Source organism: Castor canadensis, chromosome 2 (genome assembly GCF_047511655.1).
Source record: "Castor canadensis chromosome 2, mCasCan1.hap1v2, whole genome shotgun sequence".
NCBI lineage: Eukaryota > Metazoa > Chordata > Mammalia > Rodentia > Castoridae > Castor > Castor canadensis.
The window spans coordinates 40,379,712-40,405,051 of record NC_133387.1 but is presented as its reverse complement, the minus strand read 5'-3'; the positions used below and the strand labels follow the sequence as shown (position 1 = coordinate 40,405,051).

The 25,340-nt window shown below is 42.4% G+C and overlaps 1 pseudogene; it reads left to right on the top strand.

The window, feature by feature from the left end:
• The first annotated feature begins 856 nt into the window (after positions 1-856).
• Positions 857-10,803, top strand: LOC109679106 (amino acid transporter heavy chain SLC3A2-like; annotated as a pseudogene).
• The last annotated feature ends 14,537 nt before the right edge of the window (positions 10,804-25,340 follow it).

The following is a 25,340-nucleotide window of genomic DNA, read 5'->3' as shown; positions in this document are numbered from 1 at the left end:
TTTGAATCACTATCAAAACCATTACCAACATGTACAAAGAAAGACATTTTGTCCCTTTTCATTTTAGGAAATGGAAAATGAGCAATGACAGTTGTATAGCAATGTGGGAAAAGAATGGCTTATGGAGAACTCTGTCTTGTATATAAAAATCATACTAAATTTTTTACACTAACCAGAGGATTCTGCTACTGAAAAAAGAGAAGACTTATCTCATCTCAAGGAAGATGAGATTCTGTGACTTTTTACTTCTAAACAAATTAAATAAGCTTAATAACAAGTTCAATGATAAATTTGATAACATTGTGCATAGCTTTAAAACCACAGGATGTGACTATAAAGTGTATTTATTTATTCCACTGACATTTAAACTCTTATTATAGGATAGGTATCTTTGCAAACTCTGGAACATAGAAAAGGAGAAGATGATACTTTCCTATACTTAAGGATATTGTTTGTAGTTTTGCAGAGAGCTACACTGAGCTTTCTTATGCTCCTAAAATAAAACCATAAATTCGTACCAAATCATATCAATAAGCTTTACTAAGTGCCTGCCCAATGCAAGATAATTCTATGCAGATGGAGATAATACCTGTTGCCATCTTCTGCCTTAATGATGATAGCAGATGCTTATTTTTATTGAGCAACAAGGGTTTTTCCAATATCATTTCTTATAGGTTAAATTATGTCCTTTTAACAAAGATGCGTCGAGTCCTATGCCCCAATGCCTCAGAATGTGACTTCATTTGGAAATAGGATATTTGTAGATGTAATTAATTAAGCTAAGCTTAGGTCATACTAAAAGTAGCTGAGGCACTTGATCCATTATGGATGATGTCCTTAGAAGAAGAGGAATACCATGCACATAGAGAAGTCAGTCCTGGATCCTGTGATGATGGAGGCATGTTGGAAGGATGAATCTACAAGCATAGGAACACCAACGATTGAGGGTAAATACCAGAGGCTAGAAGAGGCAAGGAAAGATTCTCCCCTACAGATTTCAGAGGGGGCATGTCCTCCAATACCTTAATTTCAGACCTATATCTTACAGCAGTTTTTTCATGGCAGCCTAGGAAACCAATATACCATTTAATAAATTCTCTCAATAAACTTATGAGTTAGGTGATATTATCACTCCCATTTTGAAGGTTAGGAATTAGAGTGATTTGCTGAAAATTACATAGTTGGTAAGGAACAAGAGTAGAGATAAGGATTTGAAGCAAAAATGCTTTGGATCAAACTTAAACATCAAAAGTGCCAACTGTTTCAATCTGGCTGGCATATTTGTATAAACTATTACATCAAACAAAGGAAGATTGGCTTTAATTGCCTGTGGCTTATTTTTCCCAAAATCAATAAAGGCTATCTCCTCAGGCATAACTTGGTATATATTGACCTGAACTGCATATCTTGGTAACAGGTTTAGGGATTATTGTCCTGTGAACTTACTGTTGCACTTAAAGGTGTGTATGTCTGAATGAACAAATGCAAAATATCCTTAATTTTCTATTTGAAGCAGGAAACCCCTTGAGAAAGGAAGAATTTTTCAAAGTATTCAAGAAGCTTATTTGAGTAAAACATGCCTTTTGATTCCTGTGCCTGTGTTGATTTGATCCCTGTGAAAATCACAGAAAATATGACAGCAGTAGTCAATGTTGAGCTGCTAAATTGCATCATACATGAGTTAATGTTGTTAGGTTGTAATGGAACATGTGCCTAACTTTGACAAGGTCACTTCAATCCTCAGAACAACTTCTGTAGAGAAACGGAGACACGAAGACTAATTAAGAAAGCATGAATTCAGATCCTGACTCCAAGTTAGTAACTATCACCCATGAGTCAACACTGACAATGAAAAAGTGTACATCCCAACTCTTACCAAAAGGGTCATTGTGATAGATAAGCATTCCTGTTAACAAGAGACACAACCACTAATTTATTTCTCAAATTGTTTTGGTGATAGAACTCTTTAAATCCCACTGCTTATAAACCACTAATTAGCATTTATGAGCTATTGAAGTAGAACCCAGCAAGAACAGTCTGGGTTGGGAGGTCCAGGCAAGGATTGAACCCCCAACAGATCACAGGCTGCGTTGTGTCTCTCGGTTCCACAGGCACTACGAGCCAGGACACCGAGGTGGATATGAAGGAGGTGGAGCTGAAGGGGCTGGAACCTGAGAAGCAGCCCCTGAATGTGGCTTCGGGGGTGGCCATGGCTTCGTTGGGCGGCGGGGAGAAGAATAGTCTGGGGAATTTCAAGATGGCTAAAGATGATGCGGAGGCAAAGGCTGCAGCCAAGTCCACAGGCCTGTCCAGGGAGGAGCTGTTGAAGATGGCGGGCATCCCCAGCCCAGCGCGCACCTGCTGGGCGCCGCTGCTGCTCTTCTGGCTCAGCTGGCTGTGAATGCAGGCCAGCTATGTGGTCATCATCACTCGAGCACCGCGCTGTCGTGAGCTGCCTGTGCAAAGATGGTCGCACAAGGCACCTTCCACTGCATCGGTGACCATCAGGCCTTCCAGGGCCACGATGCAGGTGGCCTAGCCGGTCCGAAGAGGTATCTCGATTACCTGAGCACTTTGAAGGTGAAAGGCCTCGTATTGGGACCAATTCACCAGAACCAGAAGGATGATGTCGCTGGGACCAACTTGCAACCGACTAACCCCACTCTCGGCTCCAAGGAAGATTTTAACAGCCTCCTACAATTGGCCAAGAAAAAGAGCATTGGCATCATTCTGGATCTCACACCCAACCACCTGGGCGTTCTGACTCCTGGTTCTTCCGCACTCGGGTTGACGTTGTGGCCACCAAGGTGAAGGAAGCTCTGAGATTTTGGCTGCAGGGTGTGGATGGGTTCCGGGTTTGGAAGGGTTCCGGGTTTGGAATGTGGGTAATATGCGAATGCATCCTCATTTTTGGTTGAGTGGCAGGTTATCACCAAGAGCTCCGGTGAAGGCAGGCTCTGGATTGCAGGGACTGACTCTTCCCACCTCTAGCAGATCCTGAGCCTGACTCAGATCCACTAAGGACCTGCTGTTGACAAGATCACACTCCAGTTTCACAGGGGACATAGAATATTCTTAGTCATCCAGTATTTGAATGCCACTGTGTGTTACCGTCTTTTTCCCTGCCCGATAAAGAATTAAGAGTCAGGAAAACTGAGAAAGTTTAAGCAAAATTTATTGGGGCAACAGAGTGAGAGGAGTTTTGTTGGGGAAACAGAAATGTGAAAGTTAAAGCAGGGAACTCCTTCAAGGAGGAGGGGGCCGCTGATGTCCTGTGGGTTTCCCTCTTTAAGATCCACTGTCTCGCCGACCCCAGGTGGTGTGAGATATACGCTCCATTTCAATTTCCCGGGCTTCCATCCCCCTCGGGCCAAGCCACCCTTCCCTGTCCCTGATTGGGTCCCTGCCTGCGCGCGCTGCGCAGCACAGGGTCTCCCAGTCCCGGGGAGTACTGGCAAGAAGAAGCCCCTGTGTCACCGGCGCCACGGGAGTCCGCCAGCCATGTGGAATTCGCAGTCTTTCCCTATCTGCCTATATTCCACTAGCCCTCAACTGGCAGTCACTGGTGCGGCTGGAGTGACTCAGGAGATACTCATGGTTTCCTTCTTGCTGGCTAATCTCCTCCGCTTCTACCAGCTCTCCATCTTCACCAGTCAGGGACCCCTGTTTTCAGCTACTGGGATGAGATTGACCTGCTAGCGGCTGCCTTTCTGAACAACCTGTGGAGGCCTGAATCACGGATCATGCCGTGAGATAAATCCAGCCTCCCTGACACTTCAGGGTTTGTAAGCACTAACATGACAGTGAAGGGCCAGAATGAAGACCCTGTCTCCCTCCTTTCCCTGTTCCAGCGGCTGAGTGACCAGCAGGGTACAGAGCTCTCCCTGCTGCACTGGGACTTCCACACACTCTGGGTCTGACCTCATCTATGTCCACCACTGGGACCAGAATGAGCATTTTATCTGGTAGTGCAAAATTTTGGTAATGTGGACCTGCCAGCCAGGCTGGATGCCTCAAACCTGCCTTCTCCCAGCACAAGCCTGCCATCCAGGATTGACATGCTGCTCAGTGCCCAGCCAGACCATGAGGAGGGCACCACCCTGGAGCTGGAAAACGTGAGCCTGGATGCTTCCCACATGTTGCCTGACCCCACCTGCGCAGGATCCACCACTCTTCCTCTTCCTGTTCCCTCCCCAGATCCTTTGAATTCTGATTTTTCTCCCTGCTCTCTACTTTTTTTTTTAACTTTTGTAAATCACAGATGAACCCAAATAGAATGTTTTGTTTGTTTGTTTTTTGTCTTCAAATAAAAGTCACCCTGCCTGGTGAAAAAAAACCAAGAATATTAAAGTAACCCAAGTTTCAAGTTCAACTTGACTAAAATTAATGTCAATACTATTTTCCTTTGTCTATGCTATGACATTATCAATGCAACTGCATGTATATAATTAATGTAATAATAAAAAATATTGTACTATGTCTTCATTCGAAGAAGCAGATAAGTATAATACACAAATTACTCAACCCGAGACTATTCTAAACTTAAATAACAGCTTTATTACTTTTATATAATTTATCTCATTTGTTAACTACCTCATTGCTTTGACTGGACAGGATCTCAAATACATGACTGAGTAGTCCTGGTATAAGTGGATATCTTTTTACTGCTCTTGGTATTAATGGAAGTACTTCCAATATTTTTACATTGAATACTACATTTTTTTTGTTTCTGATAGCCTGTATAAATTAAGAATTTTTTTTACTATTCCTAGCTTGATTAAGATTTTGTATTGTTCTTAATCAATAAGAGGCATTGAACTTCATAAAATCATCTTGAGTTGCATAATCTATGGCCCTTTTAAAATCCATTCATGTCATGAGCCACATCAGTTGGTTTACTATATTATATTTACTGGGACAGCCTCTTCTTTGTCAGCATACAAGTACATGGTTTTACTTACAAGCCAAAAAAAAATCATCTCATGCCAGGTTAAGCAGAAAAGCATTATGAGAAGCTACCAGAGAACTGCTGGAATCTCTAGGAGATCAAAAGAATTAGGCTTATAGGCTAGACAGTCCAGAACAAAGCCTCCCATCATTTCATAGAACTGGTCCAGGAAGACCCACTGCAGAGCACAAGCACCACATCATCTAGCCTAGGCAGTGGATATTCTCTTCATCTCATCACCTTTGTACTTGGGTGTACCCTCCACTATCCAGCAAGTAGACTGTAAGCAGTCCCTCCTTCTTCATGTTAGTTGCTTCTGGTATAGTGAGGAGTGATAGTATCTGATGGGCAAAACCTAGGTCATGTATCTCTTGTTTTAGCTTTAAGGGAAGCTGGGAAAGAGAGTGTGTGGCATGAGCAACTTATTTGGTGGGAATTTGGGAATTCCCTAAACAAAGGAGATGTTGTCTGATACTGAATAGCACAGAAGAATAACTAATGGTCCTGATGGTCCTGATGTTATTTAAAAGTGCCAGATTCAATTTGATAATATTTCACTCAAATTTTTGCATCAAAATTCATAAATGGATTATCTATAGTGTTGTATTTTTGAACTATCCTTAGTTGCTTTTGAAATAAATGTGCCATTTTATAGAATAACATGGAAAGAGTTTCACATTTTTTATGCTCTGAAAGAATCTACATGACTCAGTAATTGCCTATCCTTTGTTGGTTTAATAAAACTTGCTTATATAACCTCCTGGGACTGGAAACTATATTTTAGGATATTTTTAGGATAATTCTTGCAATTATTTGTACAATGAGATATAAATGAAAGTGTCATGTACAACTTCAGGCAGATTCCTTAATAGATTATGGATTACTCCTTAATGGATGGTTGTTATTGTTCCTTAAAGATTATGAACTTCCTCACCTTTCCTCTTTCCTCTTGACTAGAAGGTATAACCATCTTGGATCATATGATATAGTCATTTGTTGAGTGTGATCAAATGATAAGACAAAGAGAAAAAGCCTGGGGATCATGGAACTACCATGCAGTCTTGAACAGTTTACCTTTATGAGAAAAAATTTATCATAGCTAATCCAAATTTCAACGCAGATACAACTTCAATGTATTCTTTACTCCTACCCTGGTGATATTATTTGACTTCTATATCTGTTCTTATTTCCCCTCCCTGCCAACCACTAGACCATCTAATTAAACTTTTCCAATAGATTCTTCACCATAATCTGCTGACTTGCTTCCAAAGCCTCATAATGGTGATGTCTTTAAATTGGCACCTGCCTTAGAAAATATGGGAAATTTTGAATAAGATAGGAAGTTTCTCTAATTAATTTACCCTTAGCACTATGATTATTGTATGACCTATTTAGGGAAGGTGGGGGGCTGGGTCTTTGTGACTCTTGTCTTTCTGAACTACAATTCTGAGGGCAGAAGGATAGACATGTCTTATCCTTCAGTCTTTTATCATCATGATCCCATGATGGTCAGCTTGTTGGCCTGGGTTCTGACTCTCCAGTTTGTTTAGCCTTTTGATCCCTTGGGTTTCTGACTTCCTTCCTTATGTGCTTTCTTTACAATAGAAATCTTTAACCTGAGTTCCATGTGTACTCAGGCACTGGCTTGAGGTAGGAGGAGGCAGTGAAACCTTATGAGGTTATTCATGGATTTTTATGGATATGTGCATGGGCTCATTTCTTTTTTTATAAAGTGGAAAGCCTATGGTTTTCTTATATTCTCAAAATGGTTTCATAACCAAGAAAGGCCAAAGGTTTTCCACATGTCAAATCAGCAATACACTAAATACAAAGAGAGCTACAAATGTGGACCATGTTGTTTGACATCATATAGCCTGTTTCTTATCAAGTTGCTGTTTATATTATGCTATAATAAATAGCTGTATTAAACATACTATTGTATTTATTATAAGCAAATACATTGTTCCCACATCATATACTGCCCTTTTTGAAGGACCCATAGGAGAAATTCCTCTTAGAACCCAAAAGTGAAAAAGACAGAAAAGTGTATTTGTTCTTGTAATGGATACATTTATTCTAGGTCCCTGTGACATCTGTAATTATTAAGTCTTCCTTTTTATTTTTACTAAAAGAAACTCAACCAAAATATGTGGCCTTTCTCTAGCTTGCCCTTGTTTGTTTGATGTAATAAAGGCTTGCAGGTGTCATAATGTGATCAAACAAGCAGGTGTACAAGGATGGTGGGGAGTTGGCTGCCTGCAAAACTAAAAGAGAAGAAAGCATTAAGATCTTGCTCACCTATGAATAATCTCTAGAGACAGTAATTCTGATTCTAAAATCATCTCCATTTTTATTGATTTATCTTGTTGAGACACTGTTATTTCAGAGCTACCTTGCCATGAAGATTCATTACCTTTTCTTAGCTCTTCTCTTCCTCAACTTGCTATCCATCTCAGGTAAAACTTTAATCATTGTAAGGGAGGTGTTGAAACAAATGAGAAGACTGTAGGAAATGACAATCATGTTGACAATGTTTCTTAGTAGGTGCCTGGTGAACATTTGTCGGATGAATTAATTAAATGGATGAATTTGTTTCTTTGCAAATGTCTCCTTGAGCATAGAATTTGGGGGAAATTCAGGGTTCCCTTTCTATTTCATTTCATACAAAATTTCTAACTCAGCTAGGTGGTAGAATCTTAGATTGTTTCCATGAAAGGACATTCAGAAGTTATCTCTTCTAGTCCATCATTTTTCAAAATGATTTGAGACCCTGAGTCCAAGACCTCTAACTCTGAGTACATTATGCAAACTTTGTTTCTGCCGTTTCTCTGCCTAGCATCAGTAAGGTACAAATAGTGTTCATTTGAGTTTCTCTGTGAGCCTTAAATGTGTTAATTCACATAAAGGACCTTTGGTTTTTTTTTTTTTTAAAAGCATCTGATACATAGAAAATACTCAAGAAAAGTTGGCTCATTGTTTTCTTTTTTTTTTTTTTTCACTGTACAACACTGCAAGTTTGATTAAGCAGTGTCTTAAGGGCTGCTGCTTTTTTTTTTTTTTCATTTTTCTTTTATTATTCATATGTGCATACAAGGCTTGGTTCATTTCTCCCCCCTGCCCCCACCCCCTCCCTTACCACCCACTCCACCCCCTCCCACTCCCCCCCTCAATACCCAGCAGAAACTATTTTGCCCTTATCTCTAATTTTGTTGAAGAGAGAGTATAAGCAATAATAGGAAGGAACAAGGGGTTTTGCTGGTTGAGATAAGGATAGCTATACAGGGCATTGACTCACATTGATTTCTGTGCGTGGGTGTTACCTTCTAGGTTAATTCTTTTTGATCTAACCTTTTCTCTAGTTCCTGGTTCCCTTTTCCTATTGGCCTCAGTTGCTTTAAGGTATCTGCTTTAGTTTCTCTGCATTAAGGGCCACAAATGCTAGCTAGTTTTTTAGGTGTCTTACCTATCCTCACCCTTCCCTTGTGTGCTCTCGCTTTTATCATGTGCTCATAGTCCAATCCCCTTGTTGTGTTTGCCCTTGGACTATGAGCACATCATTGTTTTCATTATTACTACTTCTTACCTCTTTTTTTAGTTTATTCCTTCAGTAATCTCTTCTTTCAGTTCAGAAGATCCTCAATCAGGATGGGCCTGCAAAAAAACTGCGCAGCTAGTGGAACTTAAAACTTCAGGTGCCCATGAAGTAATAAGGGACTGATAGGGGTAAGAGAGCAAAGGATAGAGGAGAGAGACAATAGTGGGAAAATGAAAACAGTGATGGTATGAAGGAGAGAAGAGGGAAGTTAGTGATAGCACACAAGGGCACAGGCTGAATGATTTGGAAAGTCATAGTGTCATTAATAGAAATGTGAGATGATGTGGGAGTGAAGCTAGTGGAAGTGATTTTAGAAATGGTTCTTTGAAGTAACAATGAAACATCCAAGTGGAAATAATCCAGGGGAGATATGAAACAAGAAGAAAGCTGCGGCTGAAGACAAACACTGTGGAAACTTCCAAAGAACAATAACAAGTGAAATTATGTGACTACTTTACTACTTCAAGGCCTTTCTTTGTCTCTTGGGTATCTTATGCTCTGGGATGGTGGTAATAAGTTCTGTGCATTGGTGCAGAACAAAGGCAACTAAGAAAACATCCATTCTCTTCTTTTTATTCTTTCTTCCTGGCCTCCTCCTTTTTCTTCTCTCTACCTATATCTCTCTATTTTTTTTCTTATTCCTGATCATATAAGGAAGCTTATAATTGCATACAATGGTTTTTAAGCTAAATAATTAGTAAGAAGATTAGGACAGAAGAAAATAATCTTAGAAAATAGTAATTTGGAACAGTGATGTTATATTCCAAAATAACTCCTAAATGAAGTAGCTGAAAGTAGAGGGAAGTCCCTGTCATGGATATCAATGAGAAATGGAATAGTGTAGTTCATCTCCTAAGAAACTGCACCTGAGCTTTATCCAAAAACCTGTGGCCCCCACCTGCTGGAATGGCAGAACATCAACCATAGTACGAGGTTCAGCACTGAACTCAGAAGTCCAGCATTGACTTTCTTTAGAATCATTCCAATAATGATGATTCAGTCTAAAGAAAGGTCAATCAGTTTTCTATACCAAGTCAGGGCACTTACAGACCCTGTGAGTTCCTTCTAAAATAGGATCTTATTCTGCCTCCTGAACTGTTTTGTGACTGTGAGTCATTTCATCAACACTTTCCCACAAAGCTTTATTTTTGAAATCTCTACTAGAACTTTGTGGAACATACCCATGAATTATGTTTATGTTTATCTCTCTGTTTATTTTAGGAGCTGGAGATACCCAAGAAGTCGTTAGCTTCCTGGACTGTAAAAATCAAACATTGTGTGACCCTCAAAATGCAACTGGACACTGCTCTGATGGTCAGGTGGCCGAACTGTGTGTCATGCGCTTTGGGAAAGTTCCAAAGCCACAAAACCTTAAAGAAATAGACAATTAGAAAGACAAGATGATCAAGTCCCTTGTCTTATTAAAAAATGAAGTCTGCTTTTTCTTCCTTTTTTCCCCTTTAGTGACAAGCACATTTATTGACAGTTTCAACAAAAGTTTATCAAGGAAAATTTGATATTTAGGATAAATTACGATGAGAACCACCATATATACTTGAATTCCAACAGGTCAAGGAATACATATTTGAGAAACCAAAAGATGATTTGTTTCAGGTCGTGGGAGAAAGTTTTAGGAAGTGGGAAGGAGGAGAAAGAAGATCAGAGGAGACAACTATAGATTACCATATGTATACCATATGTATGCAAGATATAGAGACAAGGGCAGATGGGGAGAGGTTGTTTTTATTGTAGATTACAAATGGGGTCGCCTTAGACGCAGTAAGGAAGGGAAGGAAGACTGTAACCTGCCTCTAGCTGATGGAAGGCTGAGGACAGGGGAGGTTAAAAAGAAGTTCCTGAAACACTAGCAAGGGAAATACAAGGAATGTGGGGGAAAACATAGGAGAAAAAAATGTCTTGCTTCTGGTGGATTGCAATGCTAGTGATCAAACCCAGGGCCTGGGTATATGCTTAAAATCACTAAACTACCCAACCCCTCCTACCAGCTGTTAACAGAATGGAGGGCAATCACTGGAAATACTGGTTTTGATGTGATTAAAGGAAAGAGTTCTTGCCTGTCCGTTTTAAGAATTCAGGCCAGCAGCTGCGGGCCCTGCCTTGGTGTCCAGGTAGCCGCCAGAAAGGCATCGTCCCTTCCGCGTTCCCAGGTGAACTGAGTCCCTTTACAGCCGCAGGCGCCAACTCTGCGGCTCTTCGCCTGGCCCCGGCCTGCGAGCGCGGCGCGGGGGGACCCAGATGACAACGCGGGCCACACCCAGTACCCAGGGGGGGCGACAGGGCGGGCGCCCACGGCCACAGCCCTCCCTGACCTTTAGGTTGTGGAAGTCATAGCCCCTGGTCCCCCAATGTCCTGTGTGCTTTTAAAAAGGTGCACTGAAAACGTAAAAGGTAACGTTCATGCTTCTCTCGGTTACAACGCGTCATTTCCGGCTTCTATCTGTAGCCTGCACCCCCCCACACACCCCCACCAGCCCCCACTCTCCATCCCCCCATACCCCAACACCCTCCACCCCACCTCCACACATGCCCAGATTCCCAGGGCTGGTTGCACTGGTTTCCCATGGGTCTCCCAGCCTCAGGCGCCCTCTGAAATTCATTCTGCAATCTCCCACTAGAGATGAGAGAAGGGAGGAGAGCTGGTTCTGTGGTTTGTCTATGTACTTACCCGGTGGGAGGACTGAATTCTATAATCATGGTTTCACGAGTTTGCTGATGTGTATACACAAGCAAAAACCAGTAACAAGAGCCTTGACAAAACTAACCAGGTAAAAGTATGATCCCAGTAGCAGTAGTTACTGTGCTTAATAGTTGTCTGAGGTAGGTGCATGGGTGACTGTATAGATGAAGAAACCGAGGCACCTGAGATGTTACATAACTTTCTTAGAGATGTTACATAACTTTCTTAGGCTCATGCAGGTTGTACAGAGGTGATGCTGGGTTTCAAATCCCAGCTGTCCACCTGTAAAGTCGAAGTCCTTATTCTCCAAAGAAAGCAACTTAGAAGCAGTCATCTAACTTGAAAGTATAAACTTGAAGCTACATAAGACACCTGCTGGATGAGACAAGTTCATAGCAGGTTAAAGTCAACTACATTGAGAGTTTCTAAACAAGTAGACATGTTGCCCTTTTCTGTAAAGTGGTAAGCAGCTGAAAAGAGCAACAGAATTTGCAGGTTATACACAAAGGAGGAACCAGTTTTATTTTATTTATTTTTTTTGGCAGTATTGGAGTTTTGAACTCAAGGCTTCACATTTACTAGACATTGTGCTCTAAACTTTAGCCATTCTGCCAGCCCAAAAAAAATGGCTTTGACCCAATTTTTTTTATTTTTTAATTTTTTTATTATCATATTATTGTATTGGGGGTACCTTTTGGTATTTGGTTAAATTCACTCCCACCATCATTCTCTTTTATCCTCCCCATTTTTAGAATAGTTTCAACAGGTTTCGTTTTTCCATTTTCATACATGAGTGCATAATATTTTCACCATATTCCCCTTCTTACATCCTTTTCGTATATAATCCTCACTCCCATTGGTACCAACTCCCAGAAGGATCTGTTTTACCTTCCTGTCCTTCATTTTTTTAAAAAAAGGATATTTTTGTTTAAGATATCTATGCAGAGTTTGGTCATGACATTTCCATGTATATATGCATTATATTCCAATTTGGTTCATCCCCTCCATTTTTCTCTTTTCTACCTTAGTCCCTTTCTTATGGTAACTTCAAAAGGCTGAAAAATTCTATATTCATTCTTGTACAGGAAGTACATCAACCATATTCACCTTCTTTACTTCCTCCTTTTATCCTTCCCCTCCTGTTAGCACTGTACCTTTAGCACCCTTCCCTTGGATTGACCTGTCTTTCATTCTTTTCCTTTGTTACTTAGGTGTCTGTTCATTGGTCAGTGGGATTTTTGACTTGGTATTGTACCTGTACATACACTGTGCTTTAAGGAGCCTCCACATTGTTTTTCATAGTAGCTGTACTAATTTACATTCCCACCAACACAGTATGGAGGTTCCTTTTTCCTCACATCCCCGCCAACATTTATTATTGTTTGTGTTCTTGATGGTTGCTATTCTAACAGGAGTGAGGTAGAATCTTCACATGGTTTTGATTTGCATTTCCTTTATGTCCAGGGATATTGAGCATTTCTTCATGGTTCTGTTTTTTGACCATTTGGACTTCTTTCTTTGAAAAGGCTCTGTTCAGTTCGGTTGCCCATTTCTTCATTGGGTCACTGATTTTTTGAGAGGAGTTTAGTTTTTTTGAGCTCCCTTTATATTCTGGTTATTAATTCCTTGTCAGATGTATACAAAGATTTTCTCCCATTCTGTGGGCTGGCCTCTTCAATCCAGTGAGCTATAAACCACTGAAGAAAGAAATTGAAGAAGACTGCAGAAGATGGAAAGTCCCAAGCTCATGATTTAGTAGAATCAATATTGTGAAAATGGCCATATTACCAAAAGCAATCTATGTGTTCAATGCAATCCCCATAAAAATTTTCAATGACATTCATCATGGAGATTGAAAAATCATGCCTAAAGTTCATATGGAAGCACAAAAGACCTCAAATAACCAAGGCAATGTTGAGCAAAAAAGAGCAATGCTGGAGGTATCACAATATCCAACTTCAAACTGTTCTACAGAGCAATAGCAACAAAAACAGCACAGTACTGGCACAAAAGCAGATATGAAGACCAGAGGAGCAGAATAGAGGACACAGATGTGAATCCACGTGGCTACGCCCTCCTGATGTTTGACAAAGTCACCCAAAACATATGATGGAAAAAAGATAGCCTTTCAACAAATGTTGCTGGGAAAACTAGGCATCTGCATGAAGAAAACTGAAACTAGATCAATGTCTTTCACCCCATACAAATATCAACTCAAAGTGGATTAAAGACCTTAATGTAAGACCTGAAACTTTGAAGCTAGTGCAGGAAAGAGTAGGGGATACACTGGAACTTATAGGCATAGGCAATGACTTCCTATATAGAACTGCAGTGGCTCAGAAACTAAGAGAAAGGATTGACAAATGGGACTACATTAAACTAAAAAGCTTCTGCACAACAAAGGAAATAAATGGTCACCAGAATGAAAGGTAGCCCACAGAATGGGAGAAAATCTTTGCCAATTTTAAAACATGGTCCAGGGCTGGGTATTGTGACACATACCTATAATCCCTGGTACAAGGGGAGGATGGAAGTCTGAAGGTCACTAAGGCAAAGCAGGAGACCCTATACAAAAACTAAAAAAAGCAAAATGACTGAGGGCGTGGCTCAAATGGTGAAGCCCTGAGTTGCAAATATGAGGCCCTGACTTTAATCCCCCCAACTGCCATTTAAAAAAAAAAGGTCTATATGTAACAACGTCATTTCAGCCTATCACATTTCAAATACTCAGTTAAAAATGAACTAGATTACAAGATACTGTACTTCTCTCTTAAGAAAAATATTAATATACATTATGCCTAACAGAAAAATAGAAATTGTAATGAGCTCTGATCTGGTCACATTAACATTTAGACAGTAAAGCCAGCAGGCTTTGAACATTGAACTTAACCACAATACAATCACAAGTGTGATGCTTCATTCTTGGGGAAACCAGAAAATAAAAGTGCATTTCAGTACATTTACATGAGCATTTATGCCATGTGAGTGGCCAAGAAATGTTAGGCATACTTGGCCATTTTCCAAGCAATGTTAATATCATTAATAAAATGACTTTGAAATTCCCAGCTAAATTCGGAAATGTCTCCCTGAACTGCATCCGGATAGTTCCCCTGAGCAGAAAGACTTGCTCTGCCTGAACTCATCAACTGCTAGTCTCGGGGGCTCCCCACCACAGCCGAGGGAGCAAATATTGGAACCTCTGCTCTTTGAACCACATTCTGAAAACAGGTGACCAGATATCAGCCTAATTTAGAAAATTTACTGGATATTTACTATGCTTTCTACAAGGTCTCAGATTAAACACAATTCTACAGTTAGAAGTCTCTTCATCTCATATAGCAACATCATTTATACATTCATAATACAAATTATTTCATACTTGCCTGAGCTAGTGGGTTAATTTTTTATCAATAAAATTGGCAAAAATCATATTTAGTGCTGATGAGAGGGAGGAAAAGTCAGTAAAAGCTTTCTAAAAAGTTATCACTGAGAGACTTTACACGCTCTTGGTTTTTACCATGTAAATAGATTTAATTAGTGGAAACTGATCCTTTCCCTCACATTGGTTTATGTACAGTGTAAGGGCTGTAAGTTAGGGACAAAGAATTTTAGTGGTAGCCATGAGATTAATTCAGATTAATTCTTTAACAGGTACAACTTTATTAGTAAAAATGCCTCCTCCACTACTACAATAATTACTTTCAAGAACTGGGGGAAAAATGGGATGATATAGTTGATCCATATGAAATATGTCGATATGTGCAAATTCTCTTTAACCTAACAATTCTGTTATTAGCATTCTACAAAAAATGGAGATGTGAATAAAGATTGAGATAAAAGTAGATTTTTTGCACTTTCCCCTTTTAGATGAGATCTTCTTGTGTCTGACCATGCTTGTTGGAGTCTTCTTTTCCTTCTTTACTGCTCCCTTAGGCCTTCTCATGTTGCCTATAACTTCAGCAGTTTTCTCCCTGTGGAGAACTGCATGCTTACCTCTCCTCCTTGTACAGCCAGCTGACTTATCCACACTTCAACACTGACATTTTAAATTCAGTATCTCAAAACTGAACTTACATTTTTCTATCTGATTTTCATCCTACAGGAAACATGGCTTTAGTGGTAGCCATGAGATTAATTATTTAACAGGTACAATTTTCTTAGTAAAGATGCCACCTCTGCTACTATATATATATATATATATATATATATATATATATATATATATATATAGTTTTATATATATATAAAAGCACCTAATTCTTTTTAAAAATCTAGGTCCTTTCTTACAAAGAAACAATGTCATTCCTATACTAAGAATCTTCTCATGGCTCTTCAGATAAGACTGCCAGGTAGAATAAGAATAAACCAGGAATATAAGGAAGAATATACCAGAAATCTGACCCTGACATCCCTTTCGCCCAGTTGGTAATTATTAACTGTTTTGCCAAAAAAAAAAAAACCCTTATTATAGGTAATAATAAGATGATCCTCGAAATAGAAGTGAGCTTCTGGACTGAAAAGCACAAAGTCTATATTAAGATTTTCATTTTGATTTTTGCCCATGATTATTATCCTAAGAAATATCCTGTGGTGGATACAAAGTAGAGTTTTATTTTTGTTTTGTAATTCAGGAAAACCAGTGGGACAGGTTCAGAAAATAGATGGGCTAGTTAGTAAATACTTCTTAAGTGATTTGTGCAACATCCTTCTGTCAGATTTTCCTTTACAGAGAACAGAATGGGAAAAACAAATGGATCCAGTCTGCTCAAGGAGTGTGCAATGGACTACGGATGCTCAACATCAAACCAACACTGCAGATGGGAAAGCACCTGTTCTCCAGAGCAGCGTCTCAGTGGAACTGCATGTTGCATTCACCTGGCAGTGCAGGTTCTGATGTTCAAGCTCCACACCAGAACCTCAAGTGTGATCCAGGGGTTTTGTTGTGTTGTTTGTTTTGAACTCGGCCCCAACCTTACTAGGTAAGGTCTCTACCCCAGCTGTTTCCATTTCCTGAGTAGCTGAGATTATAGGCTGATACCACTGGGCCCAGCCAAGAGGAGTGTTTTTAAAGTGTCCCAGTTGATTTCAGTGGGTAGCAAAGTTGGAGAAGTAAGTACTGATAAATCTCATTCTTTAAACCTTGAGAAATGCATTACGATAGAAGCCCAAGTTTAAAACAAATACATGTTTTCATGGGGTTACCCCAGAGCCAAATTGGGGTTTTTTTAACACTATTTCACTAACTGAAAGGGAGAAGAATAAGGAACCAAGAAGGCATAACTTTTAGGTAAAAAAGCAATGTGTAAAAAGATTCCTTTGTGTGTGTTTTAATGGTTCAGAAACCTTAAAAAGAATTCCTTCAGATTATAAAAGGTTAGTTAAAACTGTTTTATAGGAATAATCTTGGACAAGCAGAAATAGCTTTGATTTGGAAGATTACAGCACATATGACTGAGAACCCACAGGGCCTATACCTTTCCTACAGCCCAGGCACTGAAGTGACAGACCAGATAACCCCACCTCTTCCAAGGCACATGTCACCAGCCATCAGAGATTCTTAATTGGTTGTGATGCTTCAAAAAACCCAGTTTCTTAAATTGAGGGAAGAAAACATCTGAGAAAACAAACTTATTTCATGTCAATCTCTAGAAACATCTCATCAGCATGCCTTGAAACCCTAGTGTGAATACAGGTCTCTTAGCCTGTTATTGTCCCTGGGGAGGCAATAAGAGTGTTGATTTAGAAGCACTCTTTTTTTTTTTTTGGCTCCAGATGATTTTCGTTTATTCGCATCTTCAGGTGGGAATAACTCTTCTGATTAACATATTGTTTCCTCTTGAAGATATTGAAGTCATAGAGCAATGCTATATCAAGCTCTTGAATGTGCTCTTTGAGAACTGATCCTGAGTATCTTTGATGACTCCTTTGGTTTTACCAACCATCACTCTTCCTGGCATCTTGGTGGTCTCCTCCTCCTCACAAATCCAACCGGACCATTCCCAGCTCCATAGCAGAATGGCATTTTTATGCTAATGAGATATGATTGGTATTCTGAATCACAACTTAAAACAGAAATTAGCCCCAGGCATTCTGAAGTTAAGATCTTCCAGTCCTCAGGCCATCAAATTGGTTTAGACAATTCTAACAAATCAGCTTCTAAATCATGAATTACTAGTGATTATCAATTGCAGGTTTTGAATTTACCCACATTTATTAAATACCATAAATTCTGTTGCATTTATTATGTAGGCAAGAACAACAAACTCACCTAAATTTATGAGGCCTTACATATTTGGAGGATTTTTAAGCTGTTCGGAAACTGTAGTTTTAATTAGTGAAATTCAGCATACGTTGCAAATAACTTATCAGAAATACTGTTCCAAGTATGTTGGTGGCAATGATACTTGAATGGAGTTATAAATAAAGCTAAAGCAGAAGAGTTTGATAGTCACCATTATATTACCAAACCGTCCTGGCCCCTCCCCCATTTGAGTGAGCATTCACGCTTGCAGAAGCCCTGTGGGTTGGTTTTTCAGGTCAGCTGTAGTGTGCTTTCTAGTTCCTGACAGAGATTACAATTGCATTCCCTGATTCCTCAAAATGTGAACCCATAGCACCAATGGCCCTACCCGTTTTAGGCCTTGATTATAAATGTTCCTAGCCATTTCCTGAATGAGGTTATACTTCTGATGATTCTCGGATGGTGAGGGCCCTTCTTCTGCGCTCAGATTGAAATCAAAGGCAGAAACAGCAAGAATCAGAGAGGTTTTATTTGCAGAGATGCGAAAGGAAAGGCTGCACGGGGGTATGCAGCGGGACCTGGAAAGCGGTAGCTCGTCCGAGTGGGCTTGGACATCAGGTTTTATAGGTTTTTTTATTGCCAGTGGGAGGAATATGTTTCTGCGGAAGATTTTGGCGCTAGCAGGTGTTTCTTGGAAGGGAGACCCAGCGTTTTGTCGTCTTTAAGGGACCACGTGGACCTCCCGCAGTCTGTCCTTCCCTTCTAGCTTGGATTACAGATCATAGTGTGGAAAATTAAAATTTACAAATAACATTTCCTCAAATGTAAGTATTTTCCCGTTTATAATTTAAGCTTTCTAAAATTTTGTTTTTATCAGACTGATCTTTGGACAGAGTTTTAAGTCAAATAATACCCTAAACGTTTTATGGAACAAAAGAAGTAGCTCAACCCTGATTCTCGCTCCTAGTTTTTTTGGTGGGGAGGAAGAGACGCTAGGGTTTGAACTTAGAGAGCCTTATGCTTCTTAGGCAAATGCTGTACCACTTAAGCCACACACCCAACCCCCGTTTTTTAAGTTATTTTTTGATAGGATCTCATGTTTTTGCCCAGAACCAGACTTGGGCTATGATCCTCCTCCTACCTATTTCTCCCATGTAGCTGGGACCATGACACACATCACCATGGCTGGCTTGTTGGTTGAAATGGGGTCTCACTAACATTTTTCCCAGGCTGCCTCAGTATCCACATCATTTGACACAATTATTATTCACAGGTGAATTATACAAGTATATAAACATTATATTTCCCTGTTTTTGAATAGCTTGTTTTTCCTGAAATTAATTATACCTGAGCTTTGTTGTTGTTTGAGTTGTTTGTTGTTGTTTACTTGGTTAGCTATTATTTACAGAACAATTAACATATGAAAAACACTATGGTAAACATTTTACAATATGTTGACAATTCTTTCATTTTGCCTCTGAGATAGATGCTATCATCATCCCCATTTTATACATCTGGTAATTGAGGCACAGAAAGGATGAAGGCAAGCTGCTAATTTAAGATTCGAACCCAGGTAAAGTGAATCCCCCTTAACCATGAGAGTACCAAAAAATGCCCAGAATGTTCATAGCTTGAAAGAAAAGCAGAGTTATCAGTGAAATTAAATAATTAGAGAAATGATCTAGCCTAGAATTTTCTTGGCAAATGGAAAAGAAAGAAAGGAAATAGTGAATTTAATTTTGGATATGTCAGAATGATGTGATGTCAATGTGCATAAAAATCTGTCCATAGGACATAAATGAACGAGGGGAGAAACATGAACTGTGAACTGTTAGGGTACGAGAATCCTATTCCTCTGAGAGACAGAGAGTCACGCGTGAATGCAATCAACAAAGCAGAGTTTATTGAGCTGGCAAGCCAGGGTCAAGCTCCCACACAGACGCACAGGTCCGATTGGGCAGACAAGACCCCGAGCCTCTTTAGGGAAGATCTTATATAGGCCCCTACCGGCCATTACAGCAAAAGCCCGCACAGTACATAGCCAATGAGTTTGTAACACCACATACATTTCCAGCCTATCCATTTAAGAGTGCATTACTTCTTAGCCTATAGATTCAAGGGTCAGTATTTGTGCACATGGTTACATTTAGCAAGCAGGCAGGGCACATCTTGCATGTACTTCTAGTCGTCTTTCGCAATCTGCTCACATTCCTCACATTCCTCACATGCCACCTGCCCCCATCCTGTTTATCTTATCCTGCATGGGGCATCCTGTGCTGGCTTTATTGGTTTCTGCTATGGGGATCTGCTGGGGCAAAGGGCACATCCTTTCACTCCCCCCTTTTCTTTGGGCTATATTGAGGAATGATTCTCAAGGGGATGAAGATCCTGGTATTGTTGGCGGAGAACCAGAAGTTGGACAGTGTTAATTCGGTTTTTGATGAAAGTCACAAGTCGGTTTAGAATACAAGGTCCTATGGTGACCAGTAACAGGAGGATTACTATTGGCCCTGCTAGTGCAGACAGGAGGATAGCTAACCAAGGGGACTGGTTGAACCAAGATTTGAAGCAGCCTTCCCTGGCCTCTCTTTCCCTTTTTTGTTGCTCTAGGCCTTCCCGAAGTTTGGATATAGAGTCGTGAACAACCCTGGTGTGGTCAGCGTAAAAGCAACATTCCTCCCTTAGAGCCGCACAGAGGCCACCATTTTTAAGGAACAGTAGGTCCAGTCCCCTCCGGTTCTGGAGGACTACCTCGGATAGGGAAGTTAGGGATTTTTTAAGGTGGCTAATGGATTTTTTAATACGGTCTAGGTCTTCATCGATGGCCGCCCTGAGGGAGGTGAGGCCGGAGTGCTGAGTGGCCAGAGAGGCTATGCCAGTACCTGCCCCTGCCAGGCCTATTCCAAATAGGGTAGCGATGGTTAGGGTGGTAATGGGCTCCCTTTTTGCCCGGGGGGTGGTCAGACCAATAAAGAATGGGATATTCAGCTGGATGGTAGAGGATTCTAGGCACCACTATCACCATCAGGCAGAATTCCCAGGAGGCATTGAAGACCGATCCAGCCAAGTGGGGGGTCAGCCCGTTCAGCGAGCATGCCCACCAGGCACCTTCGGCCGGGGTTATCCAATGGGAGGCATTCCAGTTTGGGTGCTCAATTATAGTAGCACACAATTTTTTATTTCTTTTTGGGACCTGTCCTACACAAGTCCCTTGGCCACTGACCTAAGCCATGGTCAGGCCGGCGGGTCGAGCCTCCCAACCCATTGGAGTGGTGGTGTTGACTACAAAAGAGGAATTGATTCCAATAGCCTCGTAGAAAGGGGGCAAAGGGCTGTAGCAAAGCCAGCAAGCCTCAGTGAGATTAGGGGCTGTCCTATTCAAGGTCTCAAATGTAGCAAACAGCAAGGTCTCCAGGGGGCTAGGTGGTACAGTGAAGGGAACGGTGGTTGTGGGTTCTGGGGGTGTTGCTTTGGGACTCTGAGAGTCATTGGGAGTGGTGTTCTGGGGCATCCGGGGAGTTGTGTGTGGAACCAATTTTGCCTCAGACAACTCTGTCTTTAACACAGGATTAGGCCTTAACACGAGATTAGGTCCTATGGTTAGAGTAGAGTCTGGTTGTCGCACACGCCGCAAGGTAAAAGGGCTCCTGGATGATTTGTTTTGTAGAGTCTGACTCCCCAGGATTTACCCAATTTCCAATTTGTCGCCTTTTTTTCTAAATCAGTGAAATTTATCATAATGGGATTACAATTGGGGGAAGTTGGGCATCCCTTATTTATAGGTCTAGGTTGGTGGTATGTAATACCAGATTGAGAGATTCTACTTAACTGAATAAGGTCCCCCTGTTTGAGGGGTGGCCACCATATGTCCCCTGAGCTCTCACAACCCCATGACTTACAATAATAGTCTGCGATTTCTCCACATTTTTTTCTGTGGTTGGGTTGGGGAGCGGGGCAGACATAGAAGTAACTTTGGTGCAAATCCCATTGTCCCCTAAAGTGAATAAGGCCCTTAAGTCAAAGTATAATTCTGGGAACCAGGTGCTGGGAGGGGTCACCTTGGAGGTCTGGTTAAGAATGTCTCCTGTGGATGCATCTACAATCATCCAGGTCAGGTTAAAAGGTTGATGTGGATTTGTATGCCCCAAGCAAGTGGTGGACAGGGTTAGAAAAAGGAATAAGGTTACCGAGGTCCAGTTTGCTGAAGTTTGAGTTTGAAGGAATTGTCCTTGTGGTGGGACACCCTTCTTGTTGGCAGGAAGTCTTCCTTCACAGCTACCGGGTCCACCGGTCTGATGTGGGTGTAGTGGACCCAGGTGATGATCCCATTCTAGGAGGGCTGCGGAGCATCTGGGGTGTTTTCGTTTTTCGGAGCATCCCGTATCAGCCGGAGCTTGAGTGGATTTGTGGGATGCTGTCATGCGGTCCAATTTCCCTGCTCCTCCTGAGGATGTGCCCGTCTCACATGGGAGTGGTGTACCCATGGTGCAATTTCATTGACCTTGAGGGCGGTGGGGGTAGTAAGCAGTACAACATAAGGTCCTTTCCATCTAGGCTCTAGGGTTTTGGACTGATGCCTTTTAACCCATACCATGTCACCCGGGACTATGCCATGTTCCGGAGTCGGGACCCTCTCAGTAGTATGGTACACTTGAATTAAGGGCCATATTTGTTGTTGCACCTTAGCTAGAGCCTGTAGCATAGTCAGGTAATTTGGGGCCAGATCACCTAGTCCCGGGCTTAAGGTCCTTTGAACGATGGGGGGTGGAGCCCCATACAGGATCTCAAAGGGGGTTAACCCATGGACATAAGGGGAGTTCCGGACTCGGAAGATGGCCAAGGGAAGGAGTGTCACCCAATCACCGCCAGTCTCCAAGGCCAATTTGGCTAAAGTCTCCTTTAGTGTCCTATTTATCCTTTTTACTTGCCCTGAGCTCTGGGGGTTATATTCACAATGTAGTTTCCAATTGGCCCCCATAGCCTGGGCTAGTCCCTGCAGGACTTTACTAACGAAAGCCAGACTGTTATCTGACCCAATTGCCTCAGGCACCCCGTACCTGGGTATGATTTCCTCTGGTAAGGCTTTTGCCACTACTTGACTCGTCTCCCTCTTTGTAGGAAATACCTCCACCCAGCCCGAAAAGGTATCTTGAACACTAGCAAATATTTGTACCCAAACTTTCCTGGTTTTACTTCGGTAAAATCCACTTCCCAGCTTCTTCCCGGGGCCCTCCCCCGTTCCCGAATACCTGTGTGGTGCCCCTCCCTTCGTCCTGGTTTTATAGCTGTACAGCTAGCACAAACCTCCACAATTTGACGGACGGCCGCGGTCTGGTTCGGAAATCAGAGTTGTGCAGATGTCAGCAAGTCTAGCAACTTTCTCCGCCCCAAGTGGGTGGACTTATGTAAGTTAGCTAACAGGAATCGGCCGAGTTTCTCGGGCAGGATTAGCTTGGCTTCCAAGTCGCTTCTCCATTTATCCTCCCTTTTTTTAGTGAGGGAGTGGGCTCTCATCCAAGTGAAATCCTCCGAGGAGTACTCTGGTTGGGGAGGTAGCGAAGGGAGCTCGGGGACCGGCACATCTATAGCCGTGACCACGGAGGGACTCACCATTGCTGCTCTCCTAGCTTCTTGATTCGCCCTGTTGTTACCGACAGCTTCCGGAGTCTTGGCAGACTGATGGCCTGGGACATACATCACTGTCACTGCCTTCGGTTTTTCCACTGTTATTAATAGACGCTGGACTTTGGCCAGGTTTTTTAAGCCTTTCCCTTCTGCTGTGCGAAATCCCCTTTTGCAATAGATGGCTCTGTGGACTTGGATGGTACCGAAAGCATAGCGGCTATAGGTGTAGATATTGACTCGTTTTTCTTTTGTCCTTTCCAGGGCCTCAGCCAAGGCAATTAATTTTGCCTTTTGGGCTGAGGTTCCAGGTGGGAAGGCGCTGCTCCATACTGTGTTTCCTTCTTGGTCGACCACTGCTGCCCCTGCCCTTCGGACTCCATTTTGGACAAAACTGCTTCCATCAGTGTACCAGTTTAATTTACAGCCGGACAGTGGGGTGTCCTTTAGGTTAACCCGTACCTGGGTAACTTCGGAGAGGAGCTCCTTGCAGTCATGGACAGGTGTCTGTAGTTCCGGGTTGGGCAACAGGGTGGCAGGGTTCAGAGTTACAGGATCTGTGAAGGTGATCCGAGGGGAATCCAGCAAGAGCCCCTGGTAGTGGGTGAGCCTGGCATTCGTCATCCATTTCCCAGGGGGTTGTTTAAGGACTCCCTCCACCAGGTGAGGGGCTGTGACCCGGAGGGCCTGTCCAAAGGTTAATTTGTCTGCTTCTTTCACTAACATGGCAACGGCCGCTATGATACAGAGGCAGGGGGGCCATCCTGATGCTACTGTGTCTAATTTCTTGGAAAGATATGCCACGGGTCTCTTCCAGGGACCTAACTGTTGGGCCAGGACTCCTTTGGCTACCCCCTTTTTTTCATCCACAAACAGAGTGAACGATTTTGTGGGGTCTGGTAGGGTCAAGGCAGGGGCCTGGAGAAGGGCGGCCTTTAGCTGTTCAAAGGCTCGCTGTTGTTCCTCTCCCCACCTCCAATCCGGAGCCTCTTTGGTGGCCTCATATAGGGGTCTGGCTATCTCTGCAAATCCCGGAATCCAAAGTCTACAGAACCCTGCGGAGCCCAGGAACTCTCTCACTCCCCTAGTGGATGTGGGGGGTGGAATAGTCAAAATAGTCTGTTTCGTGGCATCAGTCAGCCATCTTGCCCCATCTGGGATCCGATAACCCAGATATGTCACTGACCTTTTACAGATGTGGGTCTTCTTGGCACTCGCCCGATATCCCAGCTCACCTAACTCCGTTAGCAGGTGTTCAGTAGCCTCGCTGCACTCCTCTCGGGTTTCTGCCGCTAACAGTAAGTCATCAACGTACTGTAGTAGAGTGACTCGTGGGTGACTCTGGCGAAAGGGCTCCAGGTCCTGGCTCAGGGCCTCGTTAAACAAGGTGGGAGAATTTTTAAATCCTTGTGGCAGTCTGGTCCAAGTGAGCTGTCCGGTCCAGCCCCCATCCTCTTGCCATTTGAATGCAAATAGCGGCTGGCTGATTTCTGACAATGGAATGCTGAAGAAAGCATCTTTCAAATCAAGGGTTGTATATCATACTTGTGTGGGCGGTAGGTGACTGAGCAAGGTATAGGGATTCGGTACAGTGGGATGAATGTCCTCCGCCTGCTCATTTACCTTTCACAGGTCTTGCACAGGCCTATAGTCCCCGCTTCCCGGCTTTTGGACGGGGAGCAGAGGAGTATTCCAGGTGGACCGACAAGGCTGCAGTACTCCTTCCTTTATTAGCCTGAGGATATGAGGGGCTATGCCTCTTCGAGCCTCTTTGGGCATAGGATACTGTTTTACCCGAATGGGAAGAGCGGAAGCCTTCAATTGTATAACTACGGGAGGGAGGTGTTTGGTGAGGCCAATTCCTGCAGTCTCTGCCCAGGCCGTGGGAAACCTTTTTAGCCATTGGGCTATGTCCCCTCCTGGCTCCTGTCGGCTCTCAAACAGTCGATATTCGTCAGCCAATGATAGGGACAGGATGTGTATCAGGCTCCCCTCCCGATCAGTCACAATTATTTCATATGGTTCAAAATAGATACGGGCCCCTACTTTGGTGAGCAGGTCTCATCCGAGCAAGGGAGCAGGGCTCTCAGGGACGACCAGGAAGGAGTGTGTGACCTGGTGTTTTCCTAAGGCTACCTTTCTTTTGGTAGTCCATGAGCATAACTGGGTACCCATGGCCCTCTGAACGACTCTTGTTCATTCCTTGTTCAAAGGTCCACATGCCTTGTTTAAGACC